Genomic DNA, 25,532 nt, shown 5'->3' on the forward strand with positions numbered 1-25,532 from the left:
GGCTCACATTTGCAAAAGATACTTTTAAGGAAACTTATTTTTATGTATTCCTTTGTAGTGAAGTACCAACAGATAAACAGACATTAACATGGGCACCTGCTCTCCTGCAGATGGTCGATCTTTGGTGTACAAATTTGCAAGCACTGTCCTGACATAGTACTGCCAGCTGGGAGATTGAAACTTCAGGAAAGATTCATGTTGACATCATCTTCTGACGGCTGTGAGTGAAGGACTGGTCAAAGCCCGTATCCTTGGCTGGGAGATGGCCATTGTCTCCCTGCCTCCTGCCACCTTCTCTCCACGCATATCTATTTCTCCTTTCCATAAGGACAACTCTCATACTGGAGGTGGGCTCACCTCCAAGACCTCATTTTAACATGATTGCCTCTGCAAACACCTCCAAATAAAGTCATCACTGGTGATGCTGGGGATTAGGTCTCCAACGTACCCTTTCGGAAGATGGACACAATGCAACCCATAGCTGAGTGATGGATGGGGTACCAGGCTTGGCATATGGGAGCCTTGCATTGGGCCAAAATTTGGCCAAGGACTATTTGTATGGCCCTGAATGAGCCTCTGGATTTGCATTTTTGCAGCTGCGTCTTAGCAGGGGTTCACCTGGAGGACCACTGGGGTCCCTACTAGCCCTGGCATTCTGAACAGACGGAGACTCAAAGGGTTGATTCTAAATGTGGGGCTCAGCTGGAGCAGGCAAAGCTGTGCTGTCTAGCTGCCCTCAGTCTCACCATCTGGGCTGCCAGAAATGGCCAGGAGCTTGGGACTGCACTGAAGAAGTTCTTTCTTCTGTTCACATCCTGTTTACAATCCTGTTGTGTGGGGAATGGCTCTATTTTAGCTACAGTGCTAGATTTTTAAGGCCTTAAAAGCTCCATAAAACAATGATTTTGGGTGAGGTAGCTAAGGAATTCAGTGACTTTAGAACATATTTGTAATATTTCATGAAAATAAAGCAACTTTTACCTTTTAGGGGAATAAACATCTTCAACTGAGGGAGTTGTATATTTTTTTTCTTCCTCGATTTTTATTCTTGAAATAGTCATTACAAAAAAATGGTAAAATCCCACGTGCACTTCTGCCTTTCAACACACTCTTGTCGTATTGCAGGATGCCTTCATTTTTGTTAAATGGTAAGGCTTCAATGTTGATCTATTCCAGCAGAGCTCGGAAGCCATCAGCATATAATTGCATTAATATTAATTTCATTTCAAAGAGAAAGGCACTTTGTAATCACTTGTTATTTAACCCTGACTACAACCTTTCCAGGAAAGAAAGCTGACAGATCCATGCTTGCTCTAGGGTGAACCTTTGTGGCTAGAGTAGGGAAGAAATAGGAAGCTTTTCCATCACCCAGAGCCCTGCTTGGCACAGAAGATTTTTGTGTGGGGCAAAAAAAGAAAAACAGAGTATGATGCGTGGTTGTTGCTAGATTTAGCAATCTAGATTTTAATTTCATGCAAAGAAAAGCTTACAGTTGTTGATGTTTGTAAAATGCAACTAAGAGATCCTCTCACGTCAGATGTGGCTTGGGTCATGTCTCATTTTGATGCACTCGCTGCTGCAGTGATGTGTGTATGCCACAGTGATGTGTGTGTGTGTGTGTGTGTGCTTCCTTGCAGAAAGCAGTTGGAGTAAGGTGCCCACCAGTAGAAGAAAGCCTCATTCAAGCTCTCTGAAGTGATCTAGAAAGGGGTGAGGGCTGAGGTCCAGGTCCATCCACATGTCTTTATGTTGGCCAAGAGGCTACCGCTTTGTCCTATCTTGCAACAGAAACAACATGTCTGACTGCCTCCCTCCCTCCTGAAGTGGAGAAACCTGGATATAGCAGGAAAATATAGAAAATAGTATTTTTCATCATCCAGATGCTCATAGCATTGCCCAGCCCCTGGAATGGCTTATATCTGGACATTTTGCTTCACTCCTTTGTAAAGTTGGCAGTGGTCTGCTTTGCCTCAAGAGAAGTAGTGACCACCCTATGCCTATGATATTGGAGCACCTGGTGAGTCTGGGTGGACATCCCTAAACTCCAGGCTTAAAATAGCTCACTCGTTCTGCTCATTGCAGCTTGCAGAGTAATTGATGCATCATAGAAACTTCTGGAAAATATTTTGGTCAGGGAACAATGATTTTCTTGGTGTACTAATGTGTTTCTTTCCCTTCTCTTTTTGTAAATGAATCATTATCGTAATGACAAGATTTCCTCTTTTTGTATTTATAACCAGTAAGTTCTCCTGTAAAGGCTCCCTTTACATCTCTGGTATCCCATGGGAGCTGCCACTCAATGTGTGGAAGCCAGTTGTACCCGCATGGAGACGCACAACAGGGATCTATATGAGTCGTGAAGATTGTGCCTCATGGCTGTGAACTTGCTGTGCTTCCTACTTGTGGGAACTCAGCCCTTTGGAAAAGGCAAGAGCCCCACAGGGGGAAGAGGGCTTGATTGGAAAGTGGCTATACTTGGAGAGAGAGCGACTATGCCATGTGTCACAGGTGGCCAGCCTCCTTTGTGAACATCTATGAGCAGGGTGTTGCTTGATCTCTGGACTCTTCCCTGAAGTGGGATTGAGATAGCTCTGCCATTCCATCCTGATGAGAAATGAGTTATTCTTCCAAGACACCTTTGGTTTCTTAAAGGGGCAGAGCAGGGCAGGGTAGGGCCCAGGTCATGATCCCTTCTTCCCTCTCATCCCACAGAGCTCCCCGTTCATCCATCCTTCTTGTGATCCTTCTTTCATTATTTACTGCAACCACATCTTTTCCCAGGGCAGGTGTTGTGGTGCAGTGGGTTAAGCCTCCCCTTGGGAAACGCGTATTGGGATACCTGGGATTGACTCCTACCTCTGCCTCTACTTCCTATCCAGCTTCCTGCTAATGACTTGGAGGGCAGCAGGGATGGCTCTGGTACTCAAGTTTCTGCCACCCATGTGGGAGACCTGGATGGAGTTCTTGACTCCTGGCCTCAACCTGACCCAGCTTTAACTTTGGTGGGCATTTGGAGAAGGAGCCAGTGGATGGAATATCTCTCTATTTCTGTCACGCTGATTTTAAAGATAAATGAATAAACATTTTTTAAAAGTCTTCTCTGAGAGCACCCAGCCTGTCTTTAGCTGTCCATGGCTCTTCTCCCCACTCCTCCCATCTCTGGCCTGGTCCTCCAGAGGCACCCTTCCTGACAGGGTATCTATAGGAGTACAGTGATATTTGTGGCTTTAGTTGTAGCTCTTCAGAGGTTTGATCCTTACCCAGCAAAAGCAAACGTACATCCAAGAACCTCCCCCTTGGGGGACCAGTCCTCAGCCCCCAGTTGCCCCCTGGGAAGATGGTAGATGATGCTGTGGATAATATCCTGTTGGGGTCAGTGGGCAAGAGCAAGCAAGGCCACTGCCCACCATGCTGAGTCCGATTAGGTCATCCAGCGGTCACCACCAAGGAGCCGGTATGTGCCATGCATCATGCTAGGCTTTGAGCAGCATGGCTGTGAACTTCCTACTCGTGGGAACTCAACCCCTTGAAAAAGACAAGACCCCCACAGGGCAAGCTGACTTATCTAAGCCTGGGATTAGTGCCTGCCACAATTACTTGCACAGCAAGATATCTATATCTGTTTTGATGAATAATTAAATGAATGAGGTGCCAAATGACTACTAGGAAGAGATGTCCAGGAGGAAAAGTGCTCTGAGATCTGGGGAAACTTCGGAAATGACTTGGGTATCACCGAAGGACCTGCAGTTGTTGACCGGGCAGAGAACACAAAATCCTTTCTGGCAAGAGAGCGGCCCCCAGGCTGGGAGGAACAGAGCAGAACAGAAATGCAACTCAATGCATATATACATGAGTATAGTTCTCAAAAAAAAAAAAAAAGGCATTTCTTTTAGATTTCATTTCCACATTTTGCTTTTCCTAACCCTTGTTTTCTCCTACTACCCCCCATCCCCATTTCCTCTTTGATATTAGGATCCCCCAGTTTTTTTATGAAGAGGCTGGGGAAGTGCTGTATTTTCAAGCCCATCTTGCCTGCCAAATTGTGCTCCCCGGTTCTCTGAGCTCCACATGCAGCCAGAATAACTTGAGGATGAAGCTCATTAATAATGTGCATGGGAAATCACCTCGCCTGTAGGAGGTCTGTGGGTGGGGGGGCTCTGCCCCTGCCCCCCAGCTTCCAGCAATGGCAGCTCGCAAGCAGGACACCCTGTCCCCACAGCTTGAAGGTGCTGGCGCTGGCCCCACAGGTGTCCCATGGGGACATTTCTTGGGTGAAATTTCTCCATAGGAGGCAGGGCCTCAAAGGGAGGAGGCTGGTCTCCAATATGTTTGCCTCCTGGCCCTGCCTCTCTATGCAACTTTGTGGGTGTTCTCAGCTGGGGAAAAGGGACTTCTAGCAGCATGCCACCTAGCATGAGCAGGCCCACTGGTCATAATCAAACAGGCTGCTGCGATGATTATAAACACATCTAGTGCCGAAAGGACTGTGAAGTTGTTCGGAATCATAAGTGGCTTGGACATGACAAATTAGCCAGGCTTCCCAGAATGTTCTGGGGGAGCTCAGAGGGTTTGACTCCCCAGTGGCTGACCCCATAATCTCAAACAGTGATGTTTCCTGGGAGCAGATGCAGCTTGAGCTTATTTCAGGAAACAGCCTCAAGGCCCGGGACCAGGAGTGCATCTTCTTGCTTTGCCTAACATTTGTGAACCATTTTTTTTTCTTCCACTGCTTCATTCTGAATGCACTTGCATCATCCACCTCTGGCTTCCTCCTAGGAGGGGAAGATGCCCACTGTTTAGAGCAGGCTTTTCCTGTGATCCTACCACCTGCAGTGTTCAGGCTCGTGCAAGACCTAGAGGAAGCCCAAGTCCATGTTAACACATCACCCCTAGGCTGAAAACCTGGTGGTCTCCCTGAGACGGCCATGCTGAAGTGCACCCAAGTCTCACCTTGAGAGCTTGTGGGTAATATCTCAGGAAACCAGCCTGGGCATTTGTGGTATGTTTCAAAAAGCGGTGCTGTTAAGCCGGCGCCGTGGCTCAATAGGCTAATCCTCCACCTTGCGGCGCCGGCACACGGGGTTCTAGTCCCGGTTGGGGCGCCGGATTCTGTCCCGGTTGCCCCTCTTCCAGGCCAGCTCTCTGCTATGGCCAGGGAGTGCAGTGGAGGATGGCCCAGGTGCTTGGGCCCTGCACCCCATGGGAGACCAGGAAAAGCACCTGGATCCTGGCTCCTGCCATCAGATCAGCGCGGTGCGCCGGCTGCAGCGGCAGCAATTGGAGGGTGATCCAATGGCAAAGGAAGACCTTTCTCTCTGTCTCTCTCTCTCACTGTCCACTCTGCCTGTCAAAAAAAAAAAAAAAAAAAAAAAAAAAAAAAAAAAAAAAAGCGGTGCTGTTCTACCTTGGATATCTCCTAGGTCCCTCTTCAGATTTATTGAAATGGGGGAGCATGACTTCAGGGGAAGGAAGGAGTCTCTAAGCCAAAACACAAAACCGACTGGAAGAGGAGTGATGAATGACAGGCAGGTTTCAGAGCAGAATGCAGCAAATGATTGATGACTGTGGGAGTCGACACTGAGCAAGCGTGACTTACGTGCCAGGTATCATGCTAGTCCTTTGCATGAGGGCAGTGTGGTGTGATGTCCAGGTCAGAGGCCTCACTGCTTGATTGCCTGGGTTGGAATCTTGGGTTTGCTGCTAACTACCTGCATGTCACTAGGCAAGTAACTTAACTTTTCCTTGTCTTGGTTTTCTCATCTGTAAAATGGAGCTACAGGTATAATGTACCTCATGGGATTGTTGTGACCATTGAGACAATTTCTGTAAAGTGTGCTGAATAGGATCTGCATCTTGTAGAGTTAATTAGCTCTGTCATCGTTTTAGTCATTATTCTCACAATTTTTCTATAATCATCCAACCATATATTAATATTTAAAAACTTTGCAGGCTTTGTAGATATTGTGACTATAATAGGTATATGAAAAAGCATAGGAAGCATAAATGAACCAATCAAGAAATTTCATTGTACAAATCAACAAAATGAACACTCAGGTCAAGAAACAGGATCAGGACCATGGAAACCCTTCTGCTGTTTGATCTCTCCTGCTTTTCTGGAGGTAACTTTCTGTTCGGTTCTAACTTTCAAACAATGGTTTTGTTTGCCTGTGTTTGCTCATGATACAAATGAGATCAGATGCAGGCTATAATTTTTTGTGTGTGTTTTAATGTATATGCCTCCTACAAAAGTCATTTGAAACTTAATCCTCCATGCCGGAGGATTGAGAGGTGGCACGCTTAGGAAGTCATTAGGCCAGAAGGGCTCCAGCCTCATGGGTGGGATCCCTGTCTCATGCAAGGAGAGAAGTAGCTCCACCTTTTGCCCTCCTGCATCTCTAGCTACCAACACAACATTCGCACCGTTGACTGGGTGAGTTTGCAGCAAGAGGGTGCCACCTTGGAAGCAGAGAGCAGCCCTCAGCAGACACTGCATCTGCTAGGGCCATGATCTTGCACTTCCCAGTCTTTGGAACTATATGGAATGTGTTTCTTCACCTAGTCTCCGGCTTCCTTCCTCCCTCCCTCCCTCCCTCCCCCCACCTCCTCTCTCTCTTTCTTTCTTTTTTTTGTCATAGCGTCGTGAAGGGACTAAGGCAGCCTGGCTTCTATAATTCAGTTTTATATTTGAAAGATCTACCTCTGGTTTTGTATATATCTGTGGTTCACTCATTTGCATTGCTATGTATTGTGTGTTTACAGCACATTGTTTATTCTACCGTTCCTGGACATTTTGACTACTCTAAGTTTTTGGTAGTTGGGAATATTAGTGATTTTTGTTCACACATACTGAAGCACCCTTATACTGAGTATGCATTTAGGGACTACTGGGTTATAAATTACAAATACCATCAACTTTAGTGAGTAGTGGTAAATAGGTTTTCCAATTGTTATAGTGCTAAAGATAGAGTACCTTACATACAAGTTGCCAAGTATGCAACTTTCCATCATTTTGCACCCTTATTAACACTGAGGGTTATCATTGCTTCCATTCAGCCATCTGGGAATTATCAATGTACTTCAGCATATTTTTCATATTGAGACTTTTGATACCTACTTTTACAGGTTCCTGTTCAAATCTGTTATCTGTTTTTCTATTTTTAAGAATCTGCTATTGATTTGTTGAGATTCTTATATATTCTGCACATAACCCCTTGAATGGTAAATGCCATTGCGTGTAACTTCCTCCCTCTGTGTAAACTAAGATTTATCTTACATAGTCGTCATTGTGAAATTATGAGTTTGTTGTTTGGTTGCTTTTCCTAAAAGATATGTCTGTTTTCAGTAAAAGTGTGTCCCTGTCCCAACCGAAGTTTCCTTGTGCTGCAGACAGTATACTTTCCCTTCCTCCGAGAAAGACCCCATTATCTCATTTAATCTTCATGAGGAACCTAACTGGTAGGCATCGTTGTTATTTCTGTTAGTAACTTATCCAAGAATACACAGCCGAGGTGAGGACCTAGGAGCTTGTGGAATTCAGGCTGTTCATGGGATCATTGGTCATGAGGTGATCTTTTCACTTGTTTTGTACTCTGAATCCTTGAGAGATCTTCTGTTTCTGTTTTCCCACAGAGTCTGCATGTAGTGGGGCTCTTGGCAAGTGTTTGCAGAGTGGGTAGACTGGTGGCAGGATGAATAGAGAGATAGATGGATACATGGATGGGTGGAGGGAGGGTATGTGAGATAGACAGGTGGAGACAAAGAGAGCAAGATGGACAGGAAGGGAGAATGTTTTTTATAAAGTTCCTTGCCTGGGGAGGAGCCTTCACCCAGGCTGGGTTTTGAGCACCTGTGAATCTGCACCATGGCCCCACAGCTGCTCTACTCTTCTTTCCCTGGTGGTCTTATGGGGAGGGGGTTAAAATGGAGCTGGGACTGAGAGGTATGTTCTCACCTTCCACAGAGCTGCAGCTGTTGTAGGATCGCTTGCTTATAGAGGAAGTGAAACCTAGCAGTCTACCTATACCAGTGAATTGCCCAAGCATCACTAAGCGTCAAGAGCAGTGTAGGGATGCAGGCTCGCCTTTGGAAGGGCTTTTAGACCCCTGCGTGGAGAGCCAATCCCTGCATCTTCTCTGGGAAGATACAAAGACTAATTCCCATCTGCGACTCACCATGTTCATTATCACCTCTCTTGTGCTTGTCTTCACCCAGCAGAACTTGGCCTTGTTCACCCGAACACTTGCTAACTCTGTCCCAGGGACCCATCTGAGCATCTCTGTGGAAAGAGTGGAGAATGGGATTTGGTCTGTGGAGTGCTGATGGTCATCTCTGCAGGGAGAGCCCTGCCAGATTGGGGTGGGGCAGTTATGAGCACCACTGTCCCTGGCTATAAATCTCTTCTTGGGCTATTTGTTGGGCCTTTATTCATAGGCACCAGCACCTTTTCTCATGCCGAGTGCCTATGACGTGCTTTTCTGGACTCTTCCTGAGCGCTTGTCTAGGAAAGTGCTTGTTGTATTTAATAAATTGCATTGATTTATTGCCTTTATTGATCTGCTGGAGCACTCTGTATTATCAGAGGTGATAGCCTTCTTAGGAAAACACGGAAGGTCTCTTCATTAGCATCCATTTTTCTATGAGGCTTTGGAGGGTGAAATACCAAGATGCACGGTGTTCATTCCAGTGATATATTGAACACCATCAGGGTGAACAATGGCTTCAATATAAATCAGGTGGAAGGAAGAATTGAGGCCATTTGCCATGGGCTCGCTGGAGTTTTTGTGATGAAATGAGCAGGCTACTTTTCTTGCTTTCAGTGATGACAAACTCCTCTCTCAGTTTTCCACAGGGGAGTAGCAGGAGGCTGAAGTGGCTCTTCAGGGAGACTCATCCCTTCACAGCCACAGCAGGGACAATTGTCTTTGCACATCCCCCACCGAAGGCTTACCGTATCACAGCGGGTAAATCACTTGTCGCTTCTGAGCCTTGGCTCCCTCCCTGTCTATGTCTGCCCTGACCCTCACCTGTGACATGCTCTCTCTCTCTGTTCCTTGCCCACTCCCAGTAGGGGCTGGGGCAGGCCCTGGAACTTGGTGCAAGCAGTTGGCCCTGAGTTTCAGGGAGAAGCCCTGATGAGCCGGAGGAATGTGTAGAACCTTGGGGTGGGGCATTGATTGACATTTCTGCACCCTTCACTGTATTTGGCTGCCTCCCCCCGCCCCCACTTTTCCTGGTGTAGGCTTTTTCCTTCCTCTTGGTGGAGACTGGTGGGGTCTGGCACTGCCTTTACTTCCTCACAAAGGATCCAGTGGACTTAGGAGCCCCACCACCGGGAGCTTTCAGTCATGACTGCACATCCTGCTTCCTTGCGCACCTGCTGAGCGCTCAGAGCTCTCTGGATCCTTGCTACAGCTGGCAAGAAGCAGAAACTATGCTTCCTTTGCATCTACAGAGAACACGGTCTCACTCCAGGTGAACCCGGCTTAGCACATATGGAAACCTGGGGCAGTTCCAAGTGTGAATCTGGTCCCAAGCTGTGTGATCTTGGGCTGATTATATGGATTTTCTGAACTTCAGGTGGTGCCTTATTTGCATGATGGGGTTCCTAATGCCAAACTTAAGTGATTATTGTGAGGACTAAGGGAGCCAATGTTTGCCCAGTGCTTAGCAACATGTGATGAATGATGCCCTCAAACAATCTCAGCTATTGTTATTGGGGAAGTTTCTGGAAAAGCAAATTAAACAGGCAGCACTCAGAGCTGTGAGCACAAGGTCTCATGTTTTTCTGGATGAGACAGGCAACTAAATGACAATGAAAACATAGTGTGGCAAGCTGTGTGGGGAGTGGTGCTGGGGTGGCAGCACCAGTCACAAAGGAGGCATATTGCAGGGACACCTGATCCGGTTCAAGATGTAGTGCCAGCCCTTGCCAGGCTGGACGGAGGCTCTGGGGGCCAAATTGGAGCAGGGAGGACCAAGGAGCAAAGGCAGTGCTGGAAGCCTTCTGTCAACAGATGAGCCGTCCTTTGTGTAGTCCCTTCCACCTGTTAGCAGGGAAAAGTCTCTCACTCCTGTGGTGTCACTTGGCTGATCCTCTGGGCAATTGTGTGTAATACTTGCCCAGTATCTTTCTTCTCCACTGGAGTGTGTGCCCCTACAAGCAGGATCCAGGGCTGGGTGCTATTTCCATAGCATTTGGCACAGGATATGGTATTTTTCCATGCTCTGCAATATCAACAATGACCCAGAAATGCAGCAGACACTGAGACCTGCCACACTCCGTTATAAAGCAACGTCCCTGCTCTTTGTGTATTTGCCTCTGCTGCGTCCAAGCTGGGGGCCTGTTCCTTGTATGGAGGCCCTGGGCCCTCCTGCCTGCCAGGTGGGAATCTGAGCCGGGAATTGCGTTCTCCCTGGCAAAGAGTAGCCAGCGCCCCTCTTAGTGCTGTTTTGGCCTTTGGCTCTGCCATGGGCCCTTGTTCCTCAGGGCTGCCTCTCTCCCTGTGTGATAATCAATGGTGCCTTATCTTTGGAGGAAATGCTGCCCAGTGATATCACACACGGAATCGATTAAAAGCAGAACTTTGAACTCATCTGTTTGGCGAGGTCTCCTTTGAGTGAATCACTCAGTCCTCCCTCAGTGTTGTCCTGACGCCTGCTGGAAGCCCCAGCTGCAGTCCAGAAGCACCGCCCATCCCAGGGCCAGAAGATTAGCTTGGGCGGGAGCCATTTAATGTATTTATCTACAGTGAGGTCACCTTCTTCATCTGATCCTGCTGGCACTGCTGCTCTGATTTTATTGGTTTGCTTTTTAATCCAACATGTGCCACCATTGTGGTTTCCTGGCAGAGAAAGTACCCACAATCCAGGCGTTTGCACTGTATCTTCCCTCGGTGGGAGGGGGAGGAGTGTGTACGGATCTCTTGATTCACAAGTGAGGATAGGGAAAGGAAGGGGTGGTTCAGGAGATGTGGGATGAAAAGCAGATGCTGTGCAGTGGATAGCTGGAGCTCAGGAGTCCTGGGAGGAGCAGCAGTTGGTCGAGAGAAGCCTGGGAAGACTCCATCAGAGGGACGAGGATGGAGTAGGGTACTGGACGGTGATGGCAGGTGTCACAGCCAAGGATGGGCTAGGGGTGCTTTATGAGGGAGGGGCAGTGTGGCAGGAACACAGAGCTGTGGGTAAGTGTGTGCTCAGGGAGAGGAAGCTGCACTGTTTTTGGTACAAGGGACGGAGTGACCAGGTGTGTGTCCGGGGAGTGGCCAGGGCATGCTGAGAGTGATGGTTAGTTTATGTGACACTGGCTAGGCTATGGTTCCCAGTCATTTTGTCAAACAGTAATAGATGGGCTATGAAAGTCTGTTAAAATGTGAATAAAAAGCATTTTCCAAGTTATTATTTTGATTGTACATACCTATAGGAAACAGTGTGATAAGTCAATGCATGTTTTCACTGTGTGACAATCAGGTTAGCATTTCTATTTATATCACAGATATTGAGCAAAGCAGATTCTTTTCTACCATAGGCTTGGCATTGTTCAATCAGTTGAAGGCCTTAGGAACAGAGACAGAGATTCTCCTTAAGACCTCAGAATCCATAGAAATCCTGCCTGAGCTTCCAGTCTGCTGCTCTGTGGGACCCAGACTGAAGGCTGCAGCATCAACATCTTACCTGGATTGCTAGCCTGCCTCGCCTACACCCATGAACCACTTCCTTAAAATATATTCCTTTCTCTCTATACACATATCTGCATCCCATTGGTTCCGCTTCCTTGGGTAGCCCTGAATAATGATGCCACGTGAGGGGCAGGCCTTGCCGAGTGATCATGGTCCCCAGGGCAGCTTCTGAGAACCCTGCTCCCTTTGCAGAGTATTTGAAGACCAGACATCGAGTCAAATTCTGCTTCCAAATTCAACACCACAAGACTCTGCCTGGAAGAGCACAGGCAAAGGGAATCCCTGGGGCTCATCACATCAGGCCTTCCAGGCAGGCAGGAGATGAGTGCGTTGGGCAAAGCCTGGCTTGCCCCAGTTTTTCTACCTCTTGGCTGGACTCAGCTTTAAATTAACAAGAAGCCCCACTGTTGGTGGCCATTCTCTTACTAGAACCAAGGCTCATGCATTTTGTTGGGCAGCAGAAAGTTTTTTTTTTTTTTTTTTTTTTTTTTGTAAGCAAGCCTCGGATGTTTCTGAGCCAGTGTGTGAGAGACAAGGCCACTGTGCCAGTGGGTCCCTGCAGAAGCATACCCAAGCTGTCAGGTGCAGGGAGAAATATCTTTAGTAAGAACGGGTCATGGAATGAGACTTCCCCACTGCAGCATGGATGGGCAGAGGGGGTTTCCACAAGGACAATTCTTAAGAATCTCTGTAAAAATGCATGACTCCATCTGTCTCCTCTCTCTTCTTTGGCTTCAGATGAGCTGAGCCATTTAAAAATTCCCCAACAAGGGACCCCAGGCACCAGAAGAAGTGATGAACAGATTTTCAATTTGGCCCTGATTTGCATGAATTATTTTTTTTTTCTGGCAATTGAAATCATTGTCTGAAACCAGAGGCTGGAGATGCATGTGGGTTGCCCATAGGAAGCAGTTTCTTGATTGGTCTGGAGACTGCTTAGTTCTCCTGGGTGTGAGGCACCAAGCTTGGCTGCTCTAGACAGGGAAGAGATGACAAAGTGGGAGGCCAGGCAGAAAGGGACTCTCAGAACAGCACCCAGGGGCTCAGGAAAGACTTAGCACCCCTCCTGTGGAGGCAGATCTGGGGATCTGCCAGAACTTCTCCCAGGGATTCCTCCAAGGGTGCATCTTCTTTCTGAGGTTGACTGATTCCTTTTGATGAAGGACTGCCCTGTCATTTCTCATGGGGAGGCAGGGGGACCTCATACAGTGCCTGGGACTTGGCTGCCTTGGGAACTAGAGCCTGGCCCTTCTGAGGGCCTGCAGCATCTCTATGCAGGAGGCTGTGTCTGGAGGCTTTGAGGGGTGGAGAGTTTGGGCTGTCTTTGGTGGTAGCAGTAATGATAGGGGGGCAGTAGTGACTGGGAGGAATATGTCATTCTATTATTAAAAGTTACATTTGTTGAATGCCTCTTGTGTCCCAGGCGCTGGCCTGGACTTTACTGATACTGAATCACTCCATTGCCACAGCAAGCCTGTGAAGTGGGTGCTCTTATTATTCTCGTGTGCAGATGGGGAGAGAGGTTAGGAACCAGGATTGGAAAAAGATCCATCTTGAGCTTTTCTCACTTACAGTTGTAGCATTTTCTTCAAATTTGAATGTAACAAACCTCTAGCTTCGGCAATGTCTGTAGTTTGCCAACAGTAGGATTCAAGTATTTCTAATATCTTATGATTGTTATGATAGTGTACAATCATAACATGTGATGATTGAGTATTTAGTTGGTTTTGGTTGCTATACTTCAAGTGTATGACAGTTATTAATCATACAGTAGATTTTGCTTTTTAAAAAGTTAATAAGGATGTGCATATATGACTATACTACAAATATATTTTGTTTGTATTTTGATATATGCATTCTCAGTACAATTAGCTTCGTTTGTAAGCCTATGCATTTTATTTTGTGCGTGAAGCATTTCTCTGAGAATGAATCCATAGGCCTCATCAGATACCAAAAGAGTCTCTATAAAAAAAGGAAAATAATGCCTCCAATGTCACCCACCCTACTCCCCTATCACTTCCACTGCAAAGACCCCTGTGACAGTACAAGTCACAGAGCCTGTATGGTGTAAACATGTCCCCCAAAGTTCATGTGTTAGATGCTAGCTTCCAAATTATGTGCTCACGTTATTTGGGGATGGGGCCTTGGGAAGTGACTAGGGTTAGATGATGTCATAGGGGTGAGGCCCATGTGCTGTCAATGGCTTTAGAAGAAAGGGAAGGGAGATGGGAGCCAGCACGCTTGCCCTGGCTGCCTTGTCATGCCCCCTGCCATGGACTGACGCAGTGGAAGGCCCTCTCCAGAAGCCAGCACCATGCTCTCGGACGTCTCAGCCTCCAGACCTATGAGCCAAAAACTGTTCTCTTTTAAAACAATTTACTGATTTATTTATTTTCACTCATTTGAAAATCATAGATTTGGGTAGGGGGCAAGGGAGGGAGAAAAAAAGAGAGAAAGAGAGATCTTTGTTGGTTCATTCTCCAAATGCCTGCAACAGCTGAGGTTGGAATACACTGAGACCAAGAGACTGGAAGTCCATCCCAGTGTCCCACATGGGTGGCAGGGACCCACCACCAGAGCCACCACGTGCTGCCTCCCAGGGTGCGCATTGTGAGAAGCTGGATTCAGAAGTGGAGCTCGGACCTGAACCTAAGCATTCAAATATGGCACGTGGGTATCCTGAGTATTATTTCAACTGCTGTGCTGAACATCTGCCCCAGCTTCTTTTCTTTAGAAATTACCGAGTCTCCGGTGTTTCATTAGAGCAGCAGCAAAGGGGCTAAACCAGCGTCTTAAACAGTAGCCCTCAGGGCACTTCAGAGACTTAAGTTCTCCTACTGCCTTGAGAGGGGATAAATGCCCATACTTGCATCAGAAGCAGAAAACCCACAGCGCAATAGGAGACTATGGCTCACGATAATGTATTCTCTCTAAAGAACGGAAAGAGGAGCTAGTCGGCTCCCAGCCTAAAGAACAAGAGATGGAAAAGCTAATTGCCTGATTGGATCAGTTGACATTACGCACATGTGCTGAAATATTGCACTGTATCCCATAAAAAAGTGTATTACCTGTTCAAAGTTTTTACAAATTCAAAAAAAAAAAAAAAAGAAACTAAAAACATTGCAGCATGGGGATGGGAAGTGGGGGTGGGAAGGACTGAGGGACCCAGAGAGCCACTTGCCAGAGTCTCTTGGGGCCCCTTTCTCAGGAGCAAAGCCCAGCGGCCCCTGCCTGCCCTCACTCTGGGAAGGCCACCTATGCCAACAGGCCAACAGGCAGGGGGTCAGTGGGGATGCATCCAAAAGGCCACCTCCATGGCGACCCACCTCCTTGGAAAATTCCTCTCTAGCCAAGAGGCACCTGCTGATTCCTGATCACTGGGGGCAGCTGTCTTCCCTCTTGGAGAGGAAGAGGAAATTCTTTTGTGCACATAATTCTAAACCGGGTGAGAGATATTGTTAGCTACTCAATTCCCTACCCCTCGCACTAATTAAACAAGCACTTTGGGTTAATTAATTTGTAGGGAAGCACCATATTGCTGAATATACATTTTTTTTTTTTTTCCTGGGATTCAACTGCTCTACTTCTCAAGTTGAAATTACTTTACTGCAACTTTTCTTTGTCTCACCTTTAACTGCAAGTCTGTTTGCGTGTTTTCCTTTTGCAGTTTGGGAAAAAAAAGTTTTTATTTTAAAGGAGGAAAAAAAAAAGAAAGGTTATTTGATCCTTTGAAGAGAGAAATCCTGCTCATGGATTTGCTGCATTTAATTCATTGGAGAGAAAAGAGCGATTAAGTGAGCTGAGTGGGGAAGAGAGGGACAAAGAAAGGAAAGGGGGCTTTAATGTGGTCCCAATGGAGGCAGAGCAGCCGCCCTCCACATCTCTAACCAGCAGAGACTGGTGAGCCCTTGCAGACCCTTGCACAGCCTGGCCACACCTGTCTGACCACAGAATCCTGGGGCCCAGGTTCTTAAAACAGGTGCAGAAGAGGGGAGTGTTGCACTCTGCTAGAGATGCTTGAGCCCTCCTGGCGCTCACTGCCTCAGGCACTTTGATCAGAGGAATAAAAGCTGAGAACTGAGAAATCCGTCTGAGCTCGAGCTGAGAGGGGGAGAGCTGATAAACCAGGGAAATACTCTTTGTAACATGAGCTTGTATTTCTTCCTTCATCTGGAGGCATAAAGAAAGGGAGGTAAAATACATGGTCATCAATACCGGGTGATAAATTCTCAGAACTTCTGGGTCAGCTCAAGGGCTCTGCTAGCCTAGAAAGAGAAAAAACGCTGAACACCTGCCACGCGGAGCGCACAGAGCCGAACGCACACTGACTGCTCCTGCTGTCCCCACAGCAGAGCCCTCAGGAAATGCACGCCTGACCTTGCAGGGTCCTGATATCAACAGGTGGTGAGGCCCCCCGCCCCTTCACCAGCATAGCCATTGGAATTCATCTCAATCCAGTGTAAAAATAGAACAAGGGCCAGTGCTGTGGCTCAGTGCTTCAAGCTACTACTAGCGACACCCGCATCCTGCATTGGAGCATGGGTTAGAGTCCTGGGTGTTCTGCTTATGATCCAGCTCTGAATTAATGCAGCTGGGAAATCAGCAGAAGAAGGCCCAAGTGCCTGACCCCTGACACCCATGTAGAAGACCTGGATGGAGCTCCAGTTCCTGCCTTCTGCCTGCCTCAACCCGGGCCTTTGTGGCTATTTGGGGATTAGCCTGTGGATGGAAGACATCTTTTTGTTTTGTTTTGTTTTTCCTACCTCCTCCCTCTCCTACTCACTTTCCCTCTCAGTTATACTGACTTTCAAATAAATAAAAATAAATCTTAAACAATCAAAATGAAACAGATACTATAGCATGCAGAAAGTTATGTGTTTTGTGCTATAGGAATCTGGTACCAAAAGATGGATAGTGTGGGGAGCAATCCGGACTGGACTGAGTTACTGGAATTAAGACTTATTCTATGCATCTGCTCTCCCACAATATGGTGCTGGGAGAGAAGTAAACAGCTTCCGCACAGCTGCCTCCAGTTCAACTAATAAACTGTAGGACTTGCTCCTGATTGGAGGAGAGCGGCGTACTCGGCGTGTGGGCAGCCGAGTTAGGATTGGCGGAGGAGGACTATAAAGGAGGAGAGAGACGGCATGCACCAGGAACATCTAAGGGGAACATCTAGCTGAAGGAACACCCGTGCAGCCCCCGAGAGAACCGGCCGGCGGTGTGCCGCTCCCCTGCGGAAGTGGGGAATGTGGCCAGGGGGAACTGCCCTTCCACGGAGGTGGAAGGGATAGTAGCCAACCCGGGAAGAACCAGCAGCAAACCCGGGGAGGGCCGAGCAGCAGAAAGAACAGCGCAGGGTCCTGTGTCGTTCCTCCACGAAGAGGGGGAGCGACAGATAGGAGATGGGAAGCTACACACTGTGACTGACAGCAACCAACTGATAAATGCTATAAGAACTGTATTTACAAGGCCAAAGGATGGCAACAAGGAGTGAAAATGAGCAATTAATAGGGACAAGTGCTGTCCAGGAAGGCATCATTGAGGAGGTGATAAGCTGGATTTTGATGAATGGATAGGAGTTCCTTGGGAAACTTGGGAGAGGATAATCCAGACTCGGGAGGAGCCTCTGCAAAGACACTGAGGGATGAAATATCACGGTGTGTTCAGCAGTTCAGGTTGGCTGGGAGATCAGGATCAAGGAGAGATGATGCTGGGGTTGAGTGTCTCAAGATCTATACTACACTAAGCCTGGTTTTCCGGGAATTCTGCGAGACTGTGCAAGCGTGCATGTGTTCTGCACGTGCGTTCTTGCAGCAGGTGGTTCAGAAGCAAGTACGGTTCAGTGACGTCCCCTAGGCTGGGCAGGCTGATGGTAGAGCACCTCCAGAGAGCTGGCTGGCAGCTGGGGATGAGTGGCTCCGCAGATCAGGAGGGAAACCTGGGCCAAGGGTGCAGTTTGGGGGTTTCCAGGCCCGTCATAGCAGTGGGAGTCCCTTGGGGTGGCCACCTGTAGATTCATTCAGCTGGGAGGCTCACTGCTCCTGAGAGTCCCAGAACACTAGGCCTACAGGGTTTGTGGGGATCTCCCTCCTCCTTTATTCTACAGATTCAGGACCTGTGGGCTGGTGGTGCGTTTGACACTAACTTCTGGTCACCCGAGTCCCACCCTAACCTGCCTGCCTGGGATGAAACAGAAGAGAGGGAGGTAAAAGGGTAACAAGGCAAAGGAGACATAGAGACAGAGGACAACAGAGGACATTCACGCTCCCTAAATGCCTGCAAGAGCTGGGGCTGTGCCAGGTCAAGCCAGGAGCCAGGAATTCAATCCACATCTCCCATGTGGGTGGTAGGGACTCAAGTACTTAAACCATCACCTATTGCCCCACCAGAGTGTGCATTAGCAGGAAGCTGGAATTAAAAACATTTAGATAGGGACTTGGGCATCCCACGTGGTATCTTACTCTTTGTGCTAAATGCTTGCCCCTCGAGTTGCACTTGACTGGGGGCAGGAACCCATGGCCATCATGATCTGTGCCCCTGGAACTGAGTGTGCACTGGCCTGACACTGAGCAGAGCTAGACAGCTGGAACTGGAGGACTCCAGTGGACAAGGCCTTCAGAACCAGGTCCATGGATGACGAATGAGTACAAAGTCAAGGAAAACAAGAGGAGCCAGCCCTGGCCCCCCTGCTTGCATTGCAGGCTGAAGAAAGCTGGCGTGATGTGACACCAGTCATAGCGGCTCTGGCAGAGGCAGGACGGGATGATCTAATAGGTACTTTCCAGCCTTCCTGTCTGTTATCCCCAAACAAAGTGACATGTGCTTCCAAGCAGCTCCTCTCTGGTTATGTGCACTATAATTAAGCACAAAGTACACACCCACCGCAGTCGGCACAGAGAGGGTGGGGAGCCCGCTGCCGCACAGCAACAATGCCTCACTGAATCAGGGCAAAGCACCCGCTTCAAGCTGCTGCCACTGAAGTCCTCTGTCCCATCGTGGCCCCTGAGAGCTCCCTGCCAGAGCCCTGGAGAGATGCCAAGATTCCAGGCTCTATTTTGTATCAGAATTCCTTTCCTATCTTTGAGTCTGTCTTCAGGTATCCATCTGGTCTACCCACCGCACCATTCTCCACTGCATACATTTTCTGGCACCTTTTAATGTTGTCCCAAGCGTGGCTCTGGCCTTGGACCCCAGAGGCCCAGTCCATGTCTGTGCAGAGTTTCTCTGGGGAATTCCAGCAGGAACATCTGGTAGGGCTTGGAGAATCATGGCATGATTCCCTTCTCAGAGGCAGTTCTGGTCCAGGCTGGAATTGATGACTCTTGCAAAAGGCATTGGGAACTGGGTCAGGCTTTGTCCACTTAGAAAACCCAAAGGTCACTACCAGGCTGCAACAAGTCCAGAGGCCGAGAGCACAGATCCTCAAAGGAGTCACTGGCACACAACACAACGGGGATCTGGAAGTGGCCGGGGGCTCCTTGTCTGCAATTTAAATGGACTCAGTGCCGGCCCCCGGAGATCCCTTCTTGCTGTGTTCTACGAACAGATCACGTACAACTCCTTTAGTTGTGAGCCGGCCCAGACATTCCTGCTGAGGGTGACCCAGAGCCTGTCTGACCTTGGCTGGTCAAGTCCAAGTCAGTCCTGGGGGAGGAAGACTACTGGAGGAGAGGCTGGCTGAGCACAGCGGTAGTAGTGTGAGGTAGCATCGGGAGCAGGTCCCCAGGCAACCAGGTATCCTGTACCCACCCTGGAAGGTTGCCACGTGTGCAGAGCAGGAACACAGGAGGCTGCTGCCCTGCCACAGCCCCCAGAAGCACCCTCAGGTGGACGACGGCGCAGCTCAGCCTCCAGTGCTGCGATTCTTCCTCCCTCTGACGCCCATCCCCTCTCCCACCTCACACTCAAGCCTCCCATAGGCTGCGGGATACAGACAGCTTCTGGTTCCAGTGCCACCCTCCTGCAGGTGCCAGCATGACCCTGGTACAGTGGCCCCTTTGCAACATCATCTGCCAGCTAGAGTGTGGCTGGGAGAGCAAACCCATGCAGCCTCTTCCCACGGCACCCTATGGTGGCTCCCAGGTGACACCTCTAGTCCCCTGACTTGCTCCCCTCCCACACTCTACTCCCCCACCATCCTGGGGGATCCACATGTATCCTCTTTTTACTGCATCCCTTAGTCGCCTGTGGTGCCACTTCCTTAATACTCTGCCGAGCTTCACTGTCCTTGGCAGCTCATCCTGACCTCACCAGCTTACCCCTCTGCCCGGGTCACTCCCTGGTGTCGCTCCCCCTCTTCGTGGAGGAACGACACAAGACCCTGCCTAGGCTTCATATCCGAGTCACGGCACCATTATGTCGCTCCCCCTCTTCGTGGAGGAACGACACTAAGCCCTGCCTAGGCTTCATATCCGAGTCACGGCACCATTATGTCGCTCCCCCTCTTCGTGGAGGAACGACACTAAACCCTGCCTAGGCTTCATATCCGAGTCACGGCACCATTATGTCGCTCCCCCTCTTCGTGGAGGAGCAACACTGAACCCTGCGCTGTTCTTTCGTCTGCTCGGCCCTCCCCGGGTTTGCTGCTGGTTCTTCCCGGGTTGGCTACTATCCCTTCCACCTCCGTGGAAGGGCAGTTCCCCCTGGCCGCATTCCCCACTTCCGCAGGGGAGCGGCACACCGCCGGCCGGCTCTGTCGGGGGCTGCACGGGTTCCCTTAGATGTTCCCCATAGATGTTCCTGATGCATGCCGTCTCTCTCCTCCTTTATAGTCCTCCTCCGCCAATCCCAACTCGGCTGCCCACACGCCGAGTACGCTGCTCTCCTCCAATCAGGAGCAAGTCCTACAGTTTATTAGTTGAACTGGAGGCAGCTGTGCGGAAGCTGTTTACTTCTCTCCCAACGCCATGTTGTGGGAGAGCAGATGCATAGAATAAGTCTTAATTTGAGTAATTTAGTCTAGTCCGGGTTGCTCCCCACAGATCCCCCTTTCTTTTTATTTTTTAGCGTTGATACGCGCCTGTCTTCGGTGTCCCGCGGCACACACTCTGCTCTACTTGCTAGAGTTGCCACAGGCTCTTACAAGTCCTATCAGGCAAACCGAATCCGGGTCCTCTCTTCGCCATGTTGTGAGGAGGTTTTTAGGCGCTGATGCGTGCCTGTGTTCGGTGCCCTGCAGCGCATGCTCTGCTCTGCCTGCAGGGGCTTACAAAACCTATCAGGCAAACCGAATCCAAGCCTTCTCATTGCCTTATTGTGGGGGAGACTTATTAGTGTTGGTTCGTGCCTATCTTCGGTGACCTGCAGCTCATACTCTGGTCGAGCTTTGCTGGCGCTTACCGCCTTAAATCAGGCAGACCGAATCCAAGCCTCCTAATTGTTGCATTGTGGGGAAGCTTTACTGATGTTAATTCGTGCCTGTCTTCGGTGACCTGCGGCTAGCCGCCCAGGTGCTCATCGCCTCACTAATCGGGCAGACCGAATCCAAGCCTTCTAATTGGCATGTTGAGGGGAGGCCTTATTTTTCTCTATTTCTCTATCTCCGGGCATTCCTACCTCTCCCATTTCACTTCTATCTTCCAGCATTCCCATTTCTCTTTTACTTCACTTCCAAACTTCTGTTTCTCTTATCCCCGCAGCTTCCCGGCACCTCGCCGCTTCAGCCCGCGCGCCTCTCTCATCTGCGCAGCTTCCCGGCTTTGCGCGGCTCGGCTTCGCGCGCTCCGCGGTCTCCACGCTTAACCCTTTCACGTCTGAACCACGGCCTACGCCAGCGTTCCCTATCTATTCACGCCCCGTGCTCTCTCTGCACGCGGCGGCTTCCGCGAGTAACACAGCGTAGCTTGCGTCTCCACCACTAGCATTCAATCCAAGTTCCCCGGGCTAGCCTGGCGAATTCAACCCAGCGTACGTCTCCGCCCCACGGTTTGGCTTCCCGTCCTTTGCTCCCCGGGCTAATCAGACGGATCCCAACCAGGCTCACGTTTCAGCTTCTAGTTTCAACTTTTCGCCCCCTATTCCCGGGCTAACTTGAGAACCCCAAAGTGGCTTTCGTTTCCGCCTTGGCCTGCCCCCCGCGGCTTCAATTTCCCTAACACTTTTCTCTACCCGGTATGTTTCCCCAAGCTTTCCTCCAACAATATTCCTCCCTCATTTCTCCTGGCCTCTCCCCACAGTCCGCGTCCGGGTCTGTTTGTTCTAGCTTTCACTTTCGCTTTCGCCCTTAGAGATTTCTCCCAGCTTCCCCCCGTAGTCCGTATCCGAATCTATGCCTAGGCTTTCAATAGCTTCCTCCGGCACCTTTTTCGTCCGGCTTTTCCCTAGGCTGTTTGCTAGTCTCTCTCTCCGGTAATTTCCACTTCTTCCCGTTTCTTCCCTCCTAAGTTTCATATCCGTCCTAGGTTTCCTATCCGAGTCATTTCTTCCCTCCTAGGTTTCCTATCCGTCCTAGGTTTCCTATCCGAGTCACGGCACCATTATGTCGCTCCCCCTCTTCGTGGAGGAACGACACAAGACCCTGCCTAGGCTTCATATCCGAGTCACGGCACCATTATGTCGCTCCCCCTCTTCGTGGAGGAACGACACTAAGCCCTGCCTAGGCTTCATATCCGAGTCACGGCACCATTATGTCGCTCCCCCTCTTCGTGGAGGAACGACACTAAACCCTGCCTAGGCTTCATATCCGAGTCACGGCACCATTATGTCGCTCCCCGTCTTCGTGGAGGAGCAACACTGGACCCTGCGCTGTTCTTTCGTCTGCTCGGCCCTCCCCGGGTTTGCTGCTGGTTCTTCCCGGGTTGGCTACTATCCCTTCCACCTCCGTGGAAGGGCAGTTCCCCCTGGCCGCATTCCCCACTTCCGCAGGGGAGCGGCACACCGCCGGCCGGCTCTGTCGGGGGCTGCACGGGTTCCCTTAGATGTTCCCCATAGATGTTCCTGATGCATGCCGTCTCTCTCCTCCTTTATAGTCCTCCTCCGCCAATCCCAACTCGGCTGCCCACACGCCGAGTACGCTGCTCTCCTCCAATCAGGAGCAAGTCCTACAGTTTATTAGTTGAACTGGAGGCAGCTGTGCGGAAGCTGTTTACTTCTCTCCCAACGCCATGTTGTGGGAGAGCAGATGCATAGAATAAGTCTTAATTTGAGTAATTTAGTCTAGTCCGGGTTGCTCCCCACACCTGGTCCCCTCGAGGACACTGCCTCTTGGCCTCTTTTTCAGTGGTCTTAAGGATTGCAGCCTCCAGCTCTGTATTTCTGCTCCCCTTTCACCTGCTGTCCCTTCACAAGGCAGGAGAGCTCATGAAGAGGACCAGGACCAAAGAGTGGGCTCCCTCCTCCTGCCACTGGGCTGACTGCAGTGAGAGTGCCCTGCTGGTCTCTGACTTGAGACCTGCCCAGTCTGTGTTTGACTATCGTCCTTACCACCTGCTAACATGGCATTTGTCTGTTTAGTGTGTGTTTAATTTCTGTCTTCCACCCCTCACCAAGTAGCTCCACGCAGGGAGAGACATTTGTGTGTTTCTGTCCACAGCTGTAACCTGGGTTTGGAACAGCACCTGCCCTGTGGTGGACAGTCTATAAACATTGCTGAACAAATCAGTGCATGAGTGATGAACAAATGCTATTGTAAGCAAAGGCCATGCAGCACCCTTTTCCCTGTGAAACTCCAGGAGAAGCCTGAGCAGATGGAGGAAGATTCCTGGCCTGGATTTCAGCTTCCCTGAGACCTGGGACAAGCAACATTTTCTGTCTACAGCCTCGGTTTCCCTACCTGTAAAATTAAGGGGCTGGGAGGTGCACAGCTGCCGATTCTGCCCAGAGCTGTTCCTCTCCTCAGTGCCTGTTCCTGCTTACTTGCTGAGATGGCCCTAAGCCCATAGGCCCTTGCCAAGTCTCTAATAAGGAATTAATCTTACAATTTTTATAATTTCATTTTCTCTGGCCAATGCTGCTTTAATGATGGGCCTTCAAGTCCATTTACTTCTCATGTCACACAGAACAGGCTACTTCTGAAAGGGGGGAGGCATCCGGCTGTTGAGGTCTGGAGCCCAGGGCCCCAGGGGACTGAGAGGGGGCTGGGTACTGCCCTGGGGGCCATCCACAGCTCAGATGGTTGCTCTGCTCTGGGTCCTGGTGGCAGTGTCCCACTCCATGCCTCACCCCCATCACACTCGCCTCTACAGCCATTGATCTCTTCTCCTGCCTGGATCTGAGTTGTCCATTACTTCCTGTGCCCTATGGGAGGGGATTGGAACAAGTCCCACCACAAGGGGTAGTCTTCTCCTAACCAAGGAGAAAGAGTTGAAGGGCTCTGCTGCCTTGCATGTCCATTCGTGTCACGGGACAGAAAAAGCCAGCCTATAGGATTGGATTTTTCCTCCCTTGGGACTTGCGGATTATGTTGCTGTTTCTCTGTGGGGCTCCAGTTTAAACTTCAGGTGAAATAAACTTTGGCTCAAAAAGCACAGCAGTAGGAGGTATCCCTACCTGAAATCTCTCTGAGTGGCTAGGAGGAGAGCTGAGGTCTAGAACCGGCAAGAGTGGCAGAGGCTGGAGGGAATTTCAGCAGGGAGAGAGGTTTGAACAAGGGTGCAGCATCAGGCTACCTGGAAACTCTTTTCTGCATTGGCGGTTTCTTGGCACAAGCTCTAGTGAATCTGGTTTAAAAGGTGGCCCATGGGGGCTGGCCTGAACATCACATACAAGAAAGGGGTGCAGTGCCAAGGCCCAAGGGCAGCTTAGGGAGAGGTTAGCATGTCCAGGCTCCAAATCAGACCTCCTGGTTCAAATCTGGGTTTGCCACCATTCACTAGCTAAGTAACTTGGCAAGTCCATTCACTAAATTCTACCCATAGAATTCTGGGTGAGCATCTGCTAATGAATGAATGGGTTTCTTCTGAATATAACTGAGTTATTATGGCTTCAACTGAGTTCGTTTAAAATTTCCTCTAATTTGGACAAGACTGCCTTGCTGTGGGGACTGAAGAATTGATTTCTTTTAGTAATTGAAGATTGTGTTGTAAAGGAATTGGACGAGGATAAGGGAGCTAGAAATGGAGCAAAGGAGCTCAGTAGACTGTGTGTAAGCTAAGAAGTACTAGGTTGGGGCCTGCATTGTGTCACAGTGAGTTAAGCCAAAGCTTATGACCTGCCTCCCATATGTAGAGCCTGTTCAAATCCCAGCTGCTTCACTTCCAATCCAGCTCCCTGCGAATGTGCCTGCGGAGGCAGTGGAAGATGGCCCAATCAGTTGGGTCCCTGCCCATCCACATGGGAGACCTGGATGGCTCCTGGCTCAGACTTTGCTGTTGCAGCCATTTGGCAAGTGAACCAACAGATAGACAATTTCTCAATTTCTCTGTCTTTCTGTTGCCCTTCCTTTCAAATAAATAAATAAAACTTAAATAATCTTTTAAAAATATGGACTAGGTTGTTTGGCTATGCTGTGAGCACATGAGGGTGAAAACTTGAGTAGAGGGCAAGGAAGAAAACAAGGGCTCTTGCTGGACTGTGCTTCCCAGGGCAGAAATGCTGACTGCTTAAGAGGTAAATTGGCCACATTGTGTGACAAGAAGGAGGGGAGCAGGGCCAGGATGGGGGATGGGACATGTTGGTGATTAGAGGGGGGTGGTTGGAGGTGGGCTGTTTGAACTTGAGCCTCTTTGGGCTGCAGGGTGGTGGGTGGAGGTCTCTGTGCAACTCAGTGAGGCCCCATTGTTGGTGTTGCAAGTCTATGAGTTTTCAGATGTACCTGATGTGGCTTCAGTTCTTGCTCTTCCCTGTAGCTTTCATGAGCCGGCCCCCTCATCACCATGTTCACAGGGAGTGTTTCCACACACTGGTTGTTTCCTTCCC

At 49.4% G+C, this 25,532-nt stretch overlaps 1 long non-coding RNA gene across 2 annotated transcripts in view; it reads left to right on the plus strand.

The window, feature by feature from the left end:
- Positions 1 to 25,532, plus strand: part of LOC103347828 (uncharacterized) — a 316,501-nt gene that overhangs the window by 275,978 nt on the left and 14,991 nt on the right. The window contains exon 7 of one of the 2 annotated variants that reach the window (XR_011386759.1): positions 111 to 220. This is a non-coding gene — a long non-coding RNA (uncharacterized lncRNA). Of the gene's footprint in view, positions 1 to 110; positions 4,233 to 25,532 lie in introns of those variants that run through there. The other variant, XR_011386758.1, reaches the window with a different exon arrangement.

The sequence above is a fragment of the Oryctolagus cuniculus genome, chromosome 2, assembly GCF_964237555.1.
Source record: "Oryctolagus cuniculus chromosome 2, mOryCun1.1, whole genome shotgun sequence".
NCBI lineage: Eukaryota > Metazoa > Chordata > Mammalia > Lagomorpha > Leporidae > Oryctolagus > Oryctolagus cuniculus.